This window comes from Fukomys damarensis, unplaced genomic scaffold, assembly GCF_012274545.1.
Source record: "Fukomys damarensis isolate Sample0158 unplaced genomic scaffold, DMR_v1.0_HiC HiC_scaffold_37, whole genome shotgun sequence".
In the NCBI taxonomy this organism is placed as follows: domain Eukaryota; kingdom Metazoa; phylum Chordata; class Mammalia; order Rodentia; family Bathyergidae; genus Fukomys; species Fukomys damarensis.
In genome coordinates, this window is record NW_022900949.1 from 56,742,820 (window position 1) to 56,760,897 (window position 18,078).

Below are 18,078 nucleotides of genomic sequence, written 5' to 3' on the forward strand. Positions count from 1 at the left end.
CTCAAACTCACAGCGATCATCCTGCTTCAGCCTCCCAAGTGCTGGGATTACAGGCATGCGCCACCACACCCTACTTGACAAGTACATTCTGATGGAACCCAAGTCCCATACGGTATCCAGTGCTGAGGGCAGAGAAACCATTTTCATCTTTCATCTGGACATTGTATCTTTAGTAAAACAATAGAAGTTTTCATATGCTTTATTATAAATCACATTAGCTTGTAGCACAATTTCTCTTGGGCTTTTCTCATAATGTCACATTCCTTCATCTGTATTTGGTTATCTGATATCTTGAATCTAAATGCAAAAGTTTGCATTTATCTTCATAAATTTCATTGTATTGAGTTTTCACATATTTTAACCTCTCTAAGATCGTCTGGACTTTTAATTGTATCTTCAGTAATAACAGCTGCTTAGGTCCTTCAGTCCTTTATGTGTGTACTAAATTTATCCTTAGTCTTTATAGAAAGCTTTGATTCTTTAGGTAAAATTTCATTTCTGTTATGGATGTAATTATATTTCTTTTTTACTGGCTCTGTCTAATTTTGTAAGACTATATATGTCTTGCTGAGACTGTAGGATATGTAATCACAATCACACACACATATGACCATGTTATATCTGGGAAGTTGCCCTTCTTTGTGTCCATAAAGCATCTCCATACGTGAAGTCACATTGCTACTGTCCCTCAGTACCCCGAGACTCACATGATGAGTCGGCTGTGTGTTTCCAGGCACCGTGCCCTGGACATTGCTGGGTCTGAGGCCTCTTATTTCTCCAGAAACCTTGGTCTTTCCCAGGTCCTCTTACCATTGTTATTGCCTTGGGCTAGTGCCAAAGATCTGAGTGCTCAGTAACAAAATAAAGAAAAATTACCTTTTCTTTCTTTCTTTCTTTCTTTCTTTCTTTCTTTCTTTCTTTCTTTTTTTTTTGGCCAGTCTGGTTGACAATTTTTTTTCCTCATTGAGTGTATTGGTACATTTTAGGTATACAGTGCAGTTACATTCATCATTGGGATCTTGCACCTTTACATGACAGGTCTTGGTTCTCATTTTTTCCCCTTGTCCCTGTCCTCCCTTCCCTATTTACAAACACTTTATTTCTATTTTTTCATTTTCTCATATTTTCTTCTTTTCCATTATTACATTTCCCCTACTCTTCCCACTTTCCCTACACCTTTAGCCCTTTTCTTACTATAATAGTATATAAGATCCTAATGAGATAATTGACAATATGAAAAATTACCTTTTCTAATTCCAGTATTTTATCTGCCTCCTTGTGTGACATTTTTTTTAGAAGTTATATTAATCAATGTTTTCTGTTACTGTGACAATGCCACCTAAAAAACACCAAACTATTTTGTATCTTACAACTTTTAGTATTTAATTTTTACTCATAAGTGCACAGCTTAGCTATGGCATGTTTGGTTTTCCTAGGCTGGGTTGGAGCAGTAACCATCAGGTTGTGTTTGGATTGCTCCATATATCTTCTACTTAAAGTGCAGTGGTTACTTGGGAAATGCCCTTTTCATGGAAATGCAGAACTCAAGAGTACTGAAAGGAACTAGATGACAAGCTTTAAGACACGCTGTGTCTCCCTCCCATATTCTGTTGGCCCAAGCCACCCACATCACCAACACATGCATACTCCAGTGACAGTAAAGGAGGGCAAACAGGAAGGAAAGGAATCTTTGCAGACACGTGTTTCATTGTTATACAACTTTCACTTCAGTTTCTTAGATATTATATGAGGGCAGAAGAGATTCCCTTTGACAAACCTCTTATTAGAACCAGTTCTTCACCCAAAAGCATAGAAATTTGGCAGAGAGTCACATCTAGTTTTCCTCTTCCTTTAAGATATTTTGTCTTCCTGAAAAATAGCTTGGTAGAAATGCCCTACAGAGCCATCCACCAGTTCAAGAGGCATGCCCAAATCTGTTTGAGCTAACCTAAGGTTATAAACCACAACGGTTATCTTTGGTTAGAGTTCTATTAGTGACCTTTATTTTCATACTATGTGTTTCACAAACTTTGTACAATAAATACTCTTTCTCTTAAAGAACAAAAAAGAACAGAACATGACTTTGAAGTTGAAAACTTGTGTTAAACTTCAGAATGAGCTAATAGTGTCAGAGTTGTGCTCTGTTATTTTAACACCATGATTATGCAGAAGGCAGGGCTCACAGACTCATACTGTCTGAGAGATGTGGAAAGGTTGAGAATACAAGATTCCTTGAGCAGGAGCAGCAATCTAGCTGAGCATGGCTTCAAGCCTCCTTTGACTGAGTGTGTGCACTGCTTCCCTGATCCACTAGAGAAAGACTCAGCTTTCTCAAAGGGCATCCAAATCACAAACCCAGAAATGTTCATATACTCATATAATAGGTATAGGTGAGTTCAGTGAGATATCTGGAAATTTAGTCCAATTTGGTACTTCTCATTATTGAAAGTCAGGGATAAAATTTCCATATTAAAGTATGCTTTGACTTAGTACATTTATCTTACAGGTTTAATTATCTTATAGTTTTTTATTGGTACATTTTAGGTATACAATATAATGACCTTCATCATTGGAGGACATTTGTATCTTTACATAAAATATCTTGGTTCTTCTTTTGCCCCTTTCCCCTGTCCTCCCTTCAATTCCTCCATGTTTGTTGGACTATTGGTCTAGTTTTCTATATATGTATCGTATATATGTGACATACTTAATTTTATAAAGGTCTTATAAATAAATCTGATTCTGAAAAAGTAAAAGCGGTATGGAGAGAGGGAGAAAGAGAAGGGAATCAAAATGTGTTATGTGCACATACCAATTCCCTACAGTGAATGTAATCATTATGTACTTCAAACATGCACTAATAAAAGACAAAAAATCAGCTTAGTTTGATAAAAGGAAAACATTTCTCATAAAATTTCTAAGAAACAGAGGATTGATGTCAACTGAATTACAAGAAACTTCTATTAAACAGCCAATAGTTGAAGACTAGAACCTACAGTAAAAATTTTAAAAAATAATTAGAACTTAGTGCAAAAATCAAAGCTAGCAAACTGGAGGTGTAGTTCACTGGAACAGTGCTTGCCTAGCAAGTGTGGGGCCCTGGGTTCTAAAACAGAAGCTATTTACATGCAGAGGTAAAATATTTTTCTGTTAGCTTTTACATGTACATATATGTACATGCATGTATGGAAATTTTGTTTGGGGAATAAAAGCAAGATAGACAGTCTGCTATTTTATATAGTGCTATGAAGGATCTAAAATGACATTTTATATTGAGGACTTGGTTATAATAAAACATATCTTAGATATGTTTAGCCAAATATTGAAATACTTGGCTCAAAAACGATCTTGAGGTGGCTTCAATTAAAAATAACTTTTGGTGCCCCTGCAGTCGCTGACATAAACCCTATGGTTCTAGCCTATGAATTGAGCTTGGCACAGGATTTTTCCCACAGAGGAGACTGGCTCAATGGGAACAGTTCAGTCCACTTCTTTCAAGATAAATCCTCATCCACTGTGGCTGAAATCCAGCAACTATATCTTCAGTATACAGACCTCTCATTAAAAGGTTCATCATCTTTAGGGTAAGGGACCAGTGGTTACCAAGTGTAAAATGTAGGTGCTATATTCTCTGTCCTTATCATGCTGGTTAGCCGCTGCTCTATCATCAAGAAGAGTTTAGAGCTGTGTCACCATAAGCATTGAAACATAAATTTAACCCTAGGAAAAACCAAGGTAAATAGGGTAAGTCCAGCAACACTGGGAATGGTAGTAGAGAAATTCACATGTTGAAGTGTTTTTATTCAACCAAAGGAAAGATTCAAATTGGTGGTCAAAAGAATCTTTCAGTCAGAGAAGGAGAAAGCCAATGGGGAAGTTTTGCAGACAGTGATCACAGCTGATCCAATGATGTTTAAAATGACACCTCATCCAGAAACCTATAGAAATCAAAGCTTAAAGGCTAGGAAACTATACAGCTGTTATAAAGCTTTTACTACCAACGGTGGCTATGCTTTTAGCTAAAAGGCTGAGTGTATCAACATTTCAGTTACCAGGCTTGATTTGTTAATATGCTTTCCAAACAAAATGGTCTTTAAATATGTCAGAAGAATCTGTAGCTTTTCTTCTTATAATACCTATCCTTAATCAATTTTAGATACAGGGAATTAAAGTAATGATCCCCATTACATTCTCATTAGTATTATCCTGACTTAGGGCATTCTGTTGTTTCACACACTTGTTAAATGAAACAAATATGTTGACCGCTGATTTGCATTAATGAGGGGCAGATGTATTCAGAATGAGCAATACTTTGGTTCCTAGAGACTTATGCTCCCATCGAAGGTGATTAATTAGGCTCCTCTGTCTCTTGAACTGCTTGAGGGGAAATAAAAATTTTGAATGTCATTCATAGTTTCTGCCATGATGTCACTTATCAAAGACATCAATGATATCAAAGAATTGCATATTTAAATGATATTTTGTTCCTGAAGGAAAGAAAACTTGTTTTAAAATCTTTGTAAATGTTCTAATTCAGCTAAAAGTTATATTTTATTCTCAAGAAAAAAGTTACAAGAAGAGTACTTTTCATAACCATAGTCCATGTAAGGTTTTATTAAAGCATACTTGATTGAAAATAAAAAGCAAAAGTGTTAATTTTGGTGAACTGCATGGGTTTTTGATGCAGTCTAAGAAATCTTCTCTTTTATTGTACAGAGGATGTTTGATAGTGGAGAATTTTCTGCTACAATATATTTCTGTCACTCTGACATAACTGGATGTTTTCAAGGTTTGAATTGAAAAAATATGTTAATTCTCCAGACTCTCAGATTTCAAGCAAGATTGTGAGTGCCAAGAGAAGAACAAAGAAAATATGAATTTTTTTATACTCTTAAAACCCAGAGCCGTTCAGTTCATATTTCCACATTCAGAAAAAGCCAGGGATTGCATGGATGATGAGTTTTGTGGAAAGCCTTACCAAATGCCATGTTTTATAGTACTGTATGTGTTTCAGCACGTGATTAAGCTAATAAAGGGAGTTAAGGTCAAATGCAGTATTATTTCTCATTAATTTTTAAAATTTAAATGCAGTGTATATTCCCTTTGAATGTTCAGCAATTCAAAATTAATCACAATGTCCTGACATATTAAGATTATTGTACTCTTGAAATATGTCTATTCAATGTGAAATACATAGCCATGTAGTAGCATTAAATTTGAAGAGCTTCTTGACATTGTCCTATCTGTGTTCTATAGTAAACAGTGGGTGATGTAAGTTCTGGAAGTTTTTAATTCTATGTTTGGGTCTTCAGGGTTAGTCTGAGTCAGGACGATGAGACTGAGTCCTTGTAACATGACATCAACCAGGCATATAGTGCAGATATGACACTGGTGTAGGATCATGAAGTGGCTGTATGCTACCTCCACTGAAGCAAAAGTAAACACAGAGGCTGGAGATTTAGCTCAGTGGTTCTGCCACTTGCCTTGCAAGCTCAAGGACCCTAGTTCGATCCCTGGTACAAAAAAAAAAACAACAACAACAAAAAAGAAAAAGTAAAAACAGAGACTAGGGTTGTGAGCAATCTTTTGCATGTTTTTGAAGAAGCTAGGAATAAGTGCTTCAGTTTTGAAGTGGGGTTCTGTTCAGTGTACCATAATTGTCCATTACAGTCCTTTCTCTGTGTGATTTGGATCTACTGATAAAGCAATGATGCACAATAGGACAGGCTTTGCCTTGTTCCCATTTTTTCTGTAAGATGTTCTATACCACAAATGTATGTCCTGTGATTGTGCTGCAAGATGTACCTGTACAGTGTACCAAAAGTATTCTGTTCAAACAATGTAACTGTTAATGTCTGATGTTTCTGCCTCAGTTTCCTCCATATAGCTATGTCTCCATCCTAAAAGGTTCCTCGGGACTTTCTTGCCCCAATTATGTATAAACAGACTCTCACTGCAACTCAGTACTCAGAATTCAGAGTGGGAGAACTCCTCTGAGTCAGCCAGCCAATAAAATGTTTTTCTCCATCTCTTTGAGTAACTTTTGGATTCTCCAGTCTTCAAATTGCTGTAGTTGTAACACAGAGCTGTAGCACTTGGCTGTAATACTAGCTGTTTCATTTTGCTGCAACACTACTACTTGACAAAAATTGTGAGAAACCACTATTTTAGAATTGTGGTATAGACCTTCCTTACCTAAGGGAAACTTAACAAGAAGAAGCTTATGAAACTGAGTTGCAGGCTCACTGTCACCCTTCTCTACTATTTCTACAGCCAATCTGCTGTTTTAGGTGCCTTGCTGGGTATAGTAATTTAGGCCCTCATTTTGGAAAGATCCGGGCCCCTGGCTATCACGGTTCTTCCAGACCATGATTGTTGTGCATCTATACTTTTCAAAATTTCACAAGAGCACAAAAACTCCCCAGTGAATCATTGGGTGCAAAGTATACTTTTTTCTAACTCCTTTGTAGCAGCTCCATCTCCTTTTGATGATCAGAATTAATTACCCTTCTACAAAGGAGCTGTTTTTCTTGCCCTCTGGTCTTTTTTGCACAAAATACATGAAGTGACTAAGCAAAAGTGATAGCTTAAGCTTTAATTTTCTTTTGCTATGTTTCTAGTGGAAACATTGCATTGCCAATTATCAGAATTTTTGGACTCATAGAACTTAAAGTTGTGGAGTCTAAAAGCAGAGAAATACTCTTTAAATCCTAGACAGAACTCCTTAAAGCATGGATTTAGATAATGTTATTTGATATGTAGAGTATCATATCCAATATGCACTTCATGGATACTTTCAGGAGGGTATTCCCTTATAGGATCAGATCGGCAACCTGTGATTGGTACCTGAGATGGCCTGATGTTGCATCTGTTGCTACTTTTCTTTTGCTATGGAATAGGTCTACTGGTATGATGGGATACATTGTGAGATTCATATGTGAATGGACCAATTATTTTAAACTTTGTACAGCACATTGGTGCTGAAGAGAGTCCTGAAGGCAGAAAAGGCATAGCCATACCTAAAATTCATACTGGTGGATGAATCATTGCCTTTTCACAATGAAATGAGGTCAATTTACTACTAAAATATCTGATTAAACTCAAGAAATGGTATCTTATTATAGATTCAGCTTGTTCTCTGTTGTCAAAAGTTGGGCACTGACCAGTGAAAATAGCTAGACAAGTCTTAGAGTGCTGATTCTATGCTAATGAGTATATTCTTAACTTTCTCTCTCTCTCTTTTTTTGCCACCATATCAAATCTGACTATACAGTTATTTTGCACAAAATTTTGAGCTATTTTTCTGCACGCTTTGTCTCAGAGCCTGGAATTTTTCATTTGGTCAAATGATTCTGTCTACATGATTGTTTATTGCCTTTTCTGAGAAGGTTAATTTTTGGTGGGCATTAGTATGTGATATAAAATATAAGGATTTTCATATGGGTCCATTCATATCCCCCCGAGAAATCCTTGTCCTTGATTTTTCATTGTATTTTCCCCATTTCTATGGCACACCAACTGAGTTAACTCCTTTTTTTCAAACAAACATGATGACCAGTATACTGAATGTGCTGAGGGAAGATTTCACATCACTTCTGTCTTTCCAAGACCCAATGGGTGGAGCTTCCTTAGAGATAGGGTCCATGATAAGGCTCTGGTATAAACATGATTCACCTATTAGAGATTGCTGAAACCTCTACACTGACTCTAGTCCGACTTGTAACTTTTAGTATCCCAAAGACCTCCTGATTGTATCACACAATTAAACCAACTGCAGCACATCCTGTAGGCTCTTTCCTGCTCTTTGTCCCACTTTAGAAGTAGCAGCACTTCATTTCTACTGGAGTGTAAGCATATGAAGGTGTGATCTAAGTTTTTCTTCCAGAATTTGAAGAGGTTTAGGTGGTATTGCACAATTTTGTTGTTTGTGAAAGATAAAAAATGGTGTAGTTGGACCAGGGATTTATTTAGCTCAGTGATTTCACCACCTTCCTTGCAAGCACAAGGTTCCAAGTTTGATCCCTGGTACAAAAAAAAAAAAAAAAAAAAAAAAAAAAAAAAAAAGGTGTAATTTTTCTTGTAGTTTTGAAAAAATGCATAATTTCACAGATTAAAAAAATAACTTCATTGATTAGGTAGGGCTCTAAATCTTTGTACAGTTGTTATGGTTCAGATCTGGAATGTCCCTCAAATACTCATGTGCCTAGAGGCAGGCTTTTGGTATGTGGTTGGATTCTGGGAGCGCTGTACTCACCAGAGGCTGAGCATGCTGTCAGGAGGTGGGGGTCTGATCAGAAGGGTCACTGCGGGCTGCCTGGAAGGGTACATCTTACCCCTTGACTTCTCCTCTTTGCAATGCCTGGCTGCCATGATACGAGCAGCTTTTCTCTGCCCAGGGCCTCCCATCATACTGTTACTGCAGTACAGCCAGCCAACCATGGACTAAAACTTCTAAAATTGTGAGGCAAAATAAATCTTTCCTCCTTTAAATTGTGGATGCCAGGTATTTTGCTCCACTGAAAAAGTGACTAAGACAGTAGTTTATCCTTAATCTTCTGGGGAGTATCTTACCAGTATATTTGCTATTTCTTGCTCATCAGTCCAAGTAACATGATGTTATCAATAGAATGGAGTAATGTTCTGTATAATATTCTGATAGTCCAGGTATCTTATGACTATATTACAGCAAGTGAGAGGAAAATTAATGCAGTCTTGAAGCAAGACTATAAATAAATAAATGAATACACACACACACACACACACACACGCGCACACTGTTGTCCATCTCACAGGAGCACTGTTTGATAGCAGTGAAGAGGAACATATTCAACAGGTCAATTACTGAGTACCTCATACCTAAGTGTGCTTTTATTCACTGTAGAAAAGACCAAATGTCTATCACAGCAGCTTCCATTGGACTACAACTTGATTAAATTTGCAGTAGGATGGTGTTATGTGGAATCCATCTTATCTCTGGCTAGTGATCTGTGTAAAAAATGGTCTATGTCAGTCAGCTTTCCATAACTGTAAAAAAACATGCAAGAAGAGCAACTTAAAGGAGGAAATATTTATTTTTGCTAATATTTTCAGAGGTTCCAGCCCTTGACTGGCTGGTTCCATTTCTCTGTGGCCTGTGGTGAGGCAGAATATTGCAGTGGGGGAAGTGATAACTGGGAAAACCTGCATCTATCATGTTGGATAGAAAAAAAGAGAGAAAAGGCCCAGGGGACAAGATATAGTCCTCAAGGACATGTCCCTATTGACCCTTTCCCTCTAAAGAGGCCATAGTTCTAGTGTCCATCACTTCCCAGGAAGTTGGAGTCTCCACTGTCCAATCACTTTCCAAAATCTCCAGTTCTAAACATCCCTGCTTTGGAGACTAAGCTTCCAACAGATGAATCTCTGAGGGACATTCTAAATCCAAACTATAGCATAATTATTATATAGCCTGCTAAAATAATACTTGAAATGATAAGTAGCTAAGAGTTAATGTATAAAATAATCTGTTGAAAGAATAGCCTCTTTTTCTGTTTCATATTTTCTTTCTTTATTTTTATAGTTAGCTATTATTTGGTTTTCTGTCTCCTTTAGTTGAATATAATTTTCATGAAGTTATTAAGCTTATGTAGTGATCATTTCAGTGCAGTTTATAAAAAGAATCCTAATCACATGTTGGAAATTTAATATTTGGTAAATTAAAGAAGAGTTGAGTACATGGGATTACATTATGTACATGGCCTTTGAAACTTGACTTTGACACTTTGGTATAAACTATCTTACAGTTTTAAAATAGCTTCATAATATATCATACATATGTTTTATAGTTAAGAAAGCTATTTATTTCTGTATTTTCTTTTCTTGATAGAAAACTACTGTTCTGAGAAATTAGCTCAGAATTTGGAATCACAAAAGAAATTAATGGTATGTAGAAAATATAAAGAATCACATTTTATTGGGGCTAGTGAGACATGTACTTAGAATTATAGACTCAAAAAAAGGTAAAACTGGAGAGGACCATAGCAGTTAATTAGTGCCTTCCCCTTCTCATTTTATACATGAGAATAGTAAGCATACTTGACTTTCCCAAGAAAGAGTAGTTGACAACTGCCTGATAAACTACATTCATATTTCATAAATATTGTAAGCTCACTATAATGCAACTTCCATCTCAGCCCTAAGGCTTTCAAATGAAGAATGACAGGACAAATTGTGATAAATGTATGTCACCTTCTAATTTAACTCATTTAACCATTAACTCTTAGAAGTATTCTCTTAATTAAAATCCTTTTGGATGTGAGCAACAAAAACTAACTTCAGGTAACTTAACAACAGAACAACACAAAATAAATTTACAAATGTTACAAAACCATACATTTTGACTTGTTGGGATTATAATTTTGGATTCGTGAGGAGGAGTTCTTCCGTTCACCTATATGCTCTTTGTCTCACTCTTATTATAGTGGTTTGTATAGAATTCAGTTTTAGTCAGTCGGTGTCTTATTCTTCTTAACACAGTGACTGCTTCACTTACCTTGGCAGGTCAGTCAAAATCCTTACCTCAGCTGTGCATGGTGGCACATGCCTATAATCCCAGCACTTGGGAGGCTGAGGCAGGAGGATCACTGTGAGTTCGAGACCAACCTGGGCAACATAGTGAGTTCCAGGTCAGTCTCAACTACATAATGAGACCCTGTTTTAAAAAAAAATCCTTACCTTGGACTGATACTCCAAACATTAGAAACAGGTCTTTTATTGCTAGGGTGGCTCATCTAGAAGGACATGGAACAGTCAGTAGCTTTTTACCCACCATTTAGGAGGCAGTCTGTCAAACTAAACCAAACATAAATGAAGGCAGAAACAGAGAGAGCATCTTTGCCATATTTGACTGCTAAATTCCAGTCTTCTGAGGTTCTTTAATCCTTGAGTCAGTCAGCTTTCTATTACTATAACAAATACCCAACATAATCAAGTTATAAAGCAGGTTTATTTTGGTTTGCAGATTCAGTCCCTGATCAATGGGTCCCACTACTTTGGGCATATGGTGGCACATCATGGCAGAAGTGTGTGACAGATCAAAATTGCTTACTTCGTGGGAAGGAAGTGAAAGACAGAGTAAGAAACTGAGGTCTCACAGTCCTCTGGGTGGGCACAGCCTCCCTGAACTGGAGATCCCTCTCCAGGGCCCAGGTCTTCATGTTTCCAGCTCCCAGTGGTACCAAGCTAGAGACCAACATTTTAAACATGGACCTTTGGAGGACATTCTAGGTCAACCCCCTTTTTTTTAATTTGCTTAAGCTAACTTGTGTTTCAATCATTTGTAATTTAAACCATTTTGACTAATAGACTGGACTGTTGTATACAACTCAAGGGTTGACAGGTGTTTCAAGTGTTTCAAGCACATGGAAAGTTTCAGGAAGCAAGTAATATTTTCTATTATTTCTCTCCATATTTGTTTCGAGTATTTGCTTCAGTCATTGTATCTTTTTCGTTCTTTCTCTGGATTTGGTTTAGTTCCTTTTCCACACACCTGGCAAGAGTGTAATCCACCCACTTCTGAATTTACAACACCTGTATACAAATTGCTGCGGAAGATGGAATTTTGCCAATTTAGGATTAAGTGAGTATTTTTCAATTATCTGTGGCCACAGCATAGTTACATGTTATCCAAATACATGCTAAAGCTCTTTCCTTTGGACGGAAGTAGTTCTCAGAAGAAGGGGCATATCATAGCGGATAGCCTTCAATCACCTACTGTACCTGTTTCATTAGTCCTTTTGTGACTATGGATCTCTGAATATTGTAAGAAATTATTAATGGAAGATTTCCTTAATATTTTTCAGTTTTATAAACATGGACTCAGGTTATAAATGTAAAGCCTATGTTAAATAATGATCACTTTAAATGTGTACAACAATGCTCCAGGCTGTTGTTGAAAATAAGTTTACTCATTTTCATTTGCTTTCATATAGAGATGTTCCAAATGATTTCTCTTTTCTGAATAAAAGGAAAACACAATGAAGTAGATCTGTGTAGTGTTTAGGGTGACACATTTAGCAGATCAAGGAGAATACTCTTCATAATTATACTCAGTTGTTCATCCTGAAAACTGACTCATCTGAACAAACCAGAGCACTTTTAGATAAGGTTCCCTTGACTAATAATCGCTCTGTTCTCTTTAAGCTACTCCTACTCACTGCTATCAGTAATGGAGTTAAGTAAAAACAGGTAGAAACATGTAAGCTGGGCAAAGAGATTGCACCATCTCCCTATATTCTTTTCTTTTTTTCCCATTGGCAAAACATCTACCCTCAACTTATTTCAATGTTCATTCCTTAAACCCACAGAAAAAGTAAGATAGCAACCATGACTGCAGATAGTATTTTCTTTCCAAGAGTAGTAAAACACTCTGATTTTGCTGAATAATAAAAACACTTAGCATTTAGCTGGCTGTTTATTTGGCTTCCCACATGTCGAATTGTTATGTGTGGGTCTAATATGTGCCACTCCCTGCAAAGGGAGGCACACGAGTCGTCACAGAGCATGATGGGTGACAACGTTCTGTGGTAACTGCCTTCCATTTGATTCCTATCTCACATCTTTCTAAAAGAAAATTTTGCTGTGCTAACATGGCTTTGAGCTGCAGTGGAGCCTAACAAGAAGAGTGTTACACTTTAACATGGTTGGCCTGGTTTGCAGAATACAGAACATTTGTCAGACACCCTGGCAGACATTGGGGATACCCTCGTGTGGGGCTGGGAGGAGGGAAGTTAATGTCGGGAAGCTGGAGTCGTCTAGCTACTATTTTATTGAAGGAAGGAGAGAACAAAAATGTAATAAGACAAGATGCTGCGGCTAGAACCGTCACACCAGGCCTGTCTGTTACATTCCAAATGAGGGGCACAGTAATGAATTCAGTTGCAAGACTGGACACGTGTTAATTTTTCTTAGTGCATAAACAGCCTCCCATTTTTGCAGCCATGATACATCACTGGATTTTTAGACTAGAATTGAGATGATTATGGGAGGAAAGAAATGGAAAGAGCCATGTTGGAAACCTTCTTTCAGACTTTCCCTGGACTGGCCACATCCCACTTAAAAACTATAACAGCAAATTATTTTCTCTCAAGGTTTACCCTTCAATGCAAGATCTGTCAATTTCTAGAACTCAGCTAGAGCTTAGTTTTAATACACCAAATTATAGGCTTGGATTTTTTTCCATTTTGTGCTTGATTGTAAGTGATTTCTATTACTCTTGCTATATTCTTCTTCTGTCTTGAAATATTATTTTTCCATTTTGTGCTTGATTGTAAGTGATTTCTATTACTCTTGCTATATTCTTCTGTCTGATGAAATATTATATTTTCTTCATGGTTTTTATTTATGTTGGAACACTTTATATGGATTTTCAAAAGTTTTCATAATTTAATCCAGGGCATTATCCATATACTTCTTATGCTTCTTTATTTTATTCAATCTCCCTTTTTAGTAAGTCCCTAAATTTAATTATTATTAGTTTGTATGCTTTTCTTAAATAAATTAATATTTCCTAGTATAATTTAATCCAATGAAATTACCATTCAATATTGATTATGTGTGTGGAATTCACTCCTGTTGGGTAAATAATGCTCAGAGAGCTTTATAGGTATTTCTTGGTGATTTTGTTTATGGGTCTTGGTTTTGTTAATGATGCTTCATTTTAGCATTTATTGAAATTTCCTATTTTTTCTTATTCCTTTCATATTGATCCAGATAATTTTGTATTTATGGTTAGAGAACAGACGTATTTATTTATTTATTTATTTATTCATTCATTCATTCATTTATTTATTTATTTTTGGTACCGGGGATTGAGCTCAGATCCTCAAGCTTGCGAGGGCAGGCGGCGGAACCACTGAGCTAAATCCCCGGCTAGACATGTATAATTAGTGAGGCTTCTCATAAAGTTGTTCATACAAATGCAAAGATATCATGAATCCATTCTATTGTGCCCAAACTTTTCTATTTACTTACAGAGACCCCAGTGAATAGCCATGACTTTTGGCACTGTTTGTAATCAATCACTAATGTGAATAATGCTGTCTTTATTTGCCATTCCTATAGCAGTTAAAACAAATACATATAATATTATTGCATATATATTATATTTATGTAATATATATCTATATATATGTATATGTGTGTGTGTGTGTATAAAATTCAATTCACAATATTAAAAAGAATTCAGAGTTTTGGGGACTACTGGAGTTTGAACCTAGAACATTCACACTGAGATATATCTCCAACCCCAACCTCTTCTTTATTTTTTGAGAGAGTGTCTTTAAGTAACTCTGGCTGGGCTTAAAATTCAGTCCTCTTGTCTCAGCCTCCCTGAATCCGGGATTACAGGTATGTGGTATGTGGTATGTGCAACCATGTCCTATGTTACTCTATTCAGCATTTTAAAAACGGTTTCAGTACTCTCTTATTTTTAACTTATTAAGAATTTAGAATCTCATCCGTCTGGAATGAGCCTATAAGTTTGTGTCAGAGGGCTTCACAGCCAACGAGGGCTTTCCTGAATGCTCCCCACGCCATTTCTCCCAGAGAGACTTAGAAACAGAAGTTCAGTCAAGGTGATCTAATATACCTAGCTGCAGTTCTGGCTTTGTGGATTTCCACACTGCTTCTGTGAATTCCACCCTTAATATCCACCGGCCTCAGTGTCGACTTGCACAGTTGGAACTTTGGTAAGATCTAAGCATTTCCGATTCTGCTGGAAGGGAGGGGTCCGGAACAGTTGTGCTGGGGCCGTCTGTGGGTGCAGTTCACACCTGTCCAGTCAGTTATGCCGTGGCCCGTTTTCTCTCCTTGCTTTTGCCAGAAGGCCTGCTTGCTTTCTAAGTGGCTTACATTATCATAAACATTTTATTTCTGTGTTTGTGGCAAGTTTTCCCTTCGTGCAGGAAACAAAAAGCCTGAGAAGCAAAACCTATTTGGTAAGGGGAATGTTTTGGAAAAGAAAAAGAGTGCGAGCGAGTGTGCATGTGCACACTTTCTCCCCTAGCAGAGCCTCTTGAAATTTGCATTTTGAGACTATTTTATTGTTTTTATACACTCTAGGATTATGCTAAATATACTTTGGACTTTCTAATGATTTATTTATATGTATATTTTAATTGGTTTCTGATTTTAATGGGTATATCTTTGATACTAGCAATTGTTAAAACTTTAGGATGAAAATAAAAGTTTGTTGATTTCTTCATAACCTTAAAATATATTTTCTTTCGTATTCAAGAGATATTTTTACCTATCTCTACAAATCATATACATCTATACCTTACTAATATTTTTATCTCCATGAGTTGTTGCTTTCTATGAGTAGTAGGTAAAGTCTTTCCTTACATAAGTTGGTGTTAATTTTTTCTTGCATTTCAAAATCACAGGATGATGATTTGGGGAAGGGAGAAATTTGTCAGACATCTTGTTGCTTCTTAATTGGCTTTTTAAACTGAAGATTTATTTTTTTCTAGAGCTTTGGGACATTGATAATTTTATATCTTTAACCTGTTTTTGTCTTAACCTTTCTCTTTTCATTTATATTATTTTTAAATTTTCTAGTTCATAATTTTCCCATTATATTCTGCCCATTTGGTAATTTCACTTTTGATAATCATATATTTAAAAACTGTAAAACCGTTGTCATTTACTTTTCTGGGATACAATATTGTCCCAAGATACTGTATTCCCACTCTGAAGGTATCCATTTTTTAATGAAAAGGATTCTTTTGTTTGTTGTTCTATTTGTGCCTGTGTTTCGTGGCACTGTTTTTGCTGAACCATGTGGTGGAACTCAATCCTGTTCTTTGTATCTGAGACGCTCTACACCCCTCTTGCTGGAGTACATTCTGGTCTCCAGAAGTTACCTTCAGGAAATGTGGTGTGGGAGGGAGGACAGCTGCAGGGTCTGCGTTTTACCCAGTTTGCCCTCTGCTACTTTAAACCTAGGGAGAGCATTCCCACCCTGGCTACTTTCCTTAATGGACACATGCTTTTGCTACCAGCTGCTCAGTATAAATGTGGAAAGAGAAGGAACCCAAATAACACATGTGCTTCTAACACAATCTCTGTTTTCAAACAATTACCCTAAGACCTTCTTACAAACAGAACTTCAGTCTGATATATTCTAGGAGTCACCTTTGTCTCTGTAGCAGTTCCTTCGTATGAGTGATCCGAGCTGAGGTTTCCTTTTTACCTTCTTTTCTATGTTTTACAGATTAATCCAAATTTATGATTATGGAGACAACACTTCTGTGTAGCCATGCTCTTACAGATTTTTTGAATATGAATATATTTATTATCTAGCTAAGGAAATTTTCTGAGGAGATTGACTGGGTTCATTCAACTATATTAATCAAATTTCCTTCCCTTGTTTTGTTTCTGTAGCATTCTGAGATATAGAAATCTGTGGATGTAAACAGCTTTCTCTGCTGCATATGCTTTCTATTTTAAGAATTAAGATCTATTTTTACTAATCTTCTTATTATGTTCTATTGAAACACTAATGGAAATATTTTTCAATATAAGGAATTACTGTTGAACTAAACAGACCTGTTTTCTACTGAAATGAGTGATTGCTAATTTCAAATTTTCAAGAAAATCTTCAAATCTTAAGCAATATTTTATAATGCAGCACAAGTTAAAGACTCAAGGAACCAGACTTCTTCATGAACAATCAAATATTGCTGTCAATATATCCTTAGAATTATTAGCAATGGAGTAGTAAAGTATGATAGACTACAGTAATTTCTTAAATAATTTGTTATCTCTTTGATAAATGATTTTCATCTTTAGAGTTGAGCAATAAGATTATTTTTCCAATTGCCTTACCTAGATAAAGTGGTGGTACATGTAATTCAGTAGAATTCATTGTAAGTTGTGCTGGTCACCAGGCAGGCTGGTGGGATGGCTCCAAAAATGTTTCTGTTACATAAATGTATAGATGATTAAGATGAACATGTTCCTAAAAATATTGAGCTGATAACTTCAGTTTCTTAAATGCTGAGGGAAGAGACTCAGTTATTCTCCACAACCTAAATAGTTTGTTAATAAGTATGGTAGCTTTGGCTTTTTTGTATGATTCTTCATGTATCCAGTCCAGGTAGAATTCTTTAGAAATGAAGAAGGGAAATACAGCAGCTTAATAATCCTTGGGTTTCCTGCCAAAAATAACTTATTAACGCAAAAGAAAGATGATTAAATGGAAGGAAATGTCTATATTAATGGATGTCCTCAGTCGAAGCTGTGATAATTATTAGCTGTATTAATTTATCTCAAAACTTGACCATTTTTTTCGCTAAGACACTGTGTGATTTCTTCAGTTCAGTGAGGTACATTAGGATGATTAGCTTCTTTCTAGACTCAGAACAATGGAAAATTTCAAGAAAGTGAGGGGAAGATAATAGTAATTGTGGCTGACTGCTGAAGGGACCACTCTCTCCTGGCCTCTAACGTAGATTCTTCAGCCTTCTACCACGGACCATTGGCTTACTGATACAGACTTGCACAGGACACTACAGCGAGCTGAGACCTTGGATCTCTAGCTCGCAGACAGTCCTTTTGCATCTTCCACATCTGGCTCTGCAAGTGACCCTTGTAAGCCTTCCTTATAAGTCCTTATACATTTACATGTCTTGTATTAAATCTGTTTCTCTAGTGAGGACTGATGGATGCACAGCTTTTGGATTATTTCTGCATTCTTCTGCAGAATGTACATCTTCAAACAATTTTCTTCAGTTTGTGTGCTCTGTATTTCAAAAGTGTTTGATGAATAAATGGAGTGCTAGTAATTGAAACTCTCTATCCAGGTTTAAAGTTTAAGCCCTCAAATTTGGTATCTAAATCTTAGTCAAATTAGTATAAGAATGAAGGGATAAAAATGGAGAGAGAGAGGAGAAATACAAAGTACCTGGAATATTTCAGTGTTTCTGTGCAGCACTATCAGCTGAAAGCTACAATTGTAAAATGTGCAGAGAAACCCATAATTAGTTCTAAACACTCCCAACTATTTCTGAGTGATGAAATCCTTTTGCCCCCCTCTTA